Raw genomic sequence first — 840 nt, 5'->3', positions numbered from 1 at the left:
ACTGGTCCTTCAGTATTGCCTGTGAAATTTTAAGAATGTGAGACTCTTAATTTCAAGTAAAGCCTTCCAAATCATTAGAAGAGACCCATTTAATGTCTCAGTTAACTACATGATGAGCCAGAGGTTTATTTTATTTTTTTTAAGTTTCTATTCTACTCTCTTTGAAACTCAGGTGCACACCCAAATGTCCCTCAGCCTCTGAAGGCATCTTGTAAATATGGTCATTTATAAAACGGAGTTCTACTCAGCGGTGAAGGAAAAGGAAACCAAGGAATTTGCAGGTAAGTGGACGGAACTGGAAATGGATGGACTAAGTGAGGGAAGACAAATGCTGAAAATAAGCCACGGGTGTTCTTCCTAGTGTGGCTCCTACCACCAAATCCTGAATAGACCCTCAACAGACATGAATTCAGTATGGGCTAGAGATATGTGTGCTCCCTAATTATGGCAGGACTGCGTGAAGAATAGGGAATCTACTGAAGTGTCCATTGACAAATGAAAAATTTACTGAAATGTGATATTTCTAAAGGATACACCACAACTCCATCACAGAAAAGAGAGGAATCTTCTCATATGTGAGAACAGGATTGATTTGATGAACACCGTATCAGGTAAAGGAAGTTGAAACACAGTAGTATATGATCTCAGTCTTCAGAGAAATGGAAAAAGGAAAGGTAGATGACAGATGTTGAAGGTACAATAGCAGTTTGCAGTGACTGGGGAGAATGTGGGGTAAATAACACAGTGTCATGGCTTCATGGCTTAACTTAGTTCTACTGTTCTATGGCACAAGGTAAGTGAAATAATCCAAGTTCCATTTTATATAATAAAATTGTTAAA

General features: G+C 38.5%; 1 long non-coding RNA gene across 1 annotated transcript in view; it reads left to right on the top strand.

Annotated features, from left to right (window-relative positions):
• Positions 1 to 283, top strand: part of LOC115072092 — a 2,516-nt gene extending 2,233 nt beyond the window's left edge. Inside the window, exon 3 of the long non-coding RNA XR_003851153.1 lies at positions 173 to 283. This is a non-coding gene — a long non-coding RNA (uncharacterized LOC115072092). The remainder of the gene's footprint in view (positions 1 to 172) is intronic.
• Positions 284 to 840: the final 557 nt, after the last annotated feature.

Source organism: Nannospalax galili, unplaced genomic scaffold, assembly GCF_000622305.1.
Source record: "Nannospalax galili isolate Female #2095 unplaced genomic scaffold, S.galili_v1.0 scaffold15282, whole genome shotgun sequence".
Lineage (NCBI taxonomy): Eukaryota > Metazoa > Chordata > Mammalia > Rodentia > Spalacidae > Nannospalax > Nannospalax galili.
This window is presented reverse-complemented; position numbering and strand designations above follow the sequence as displayed.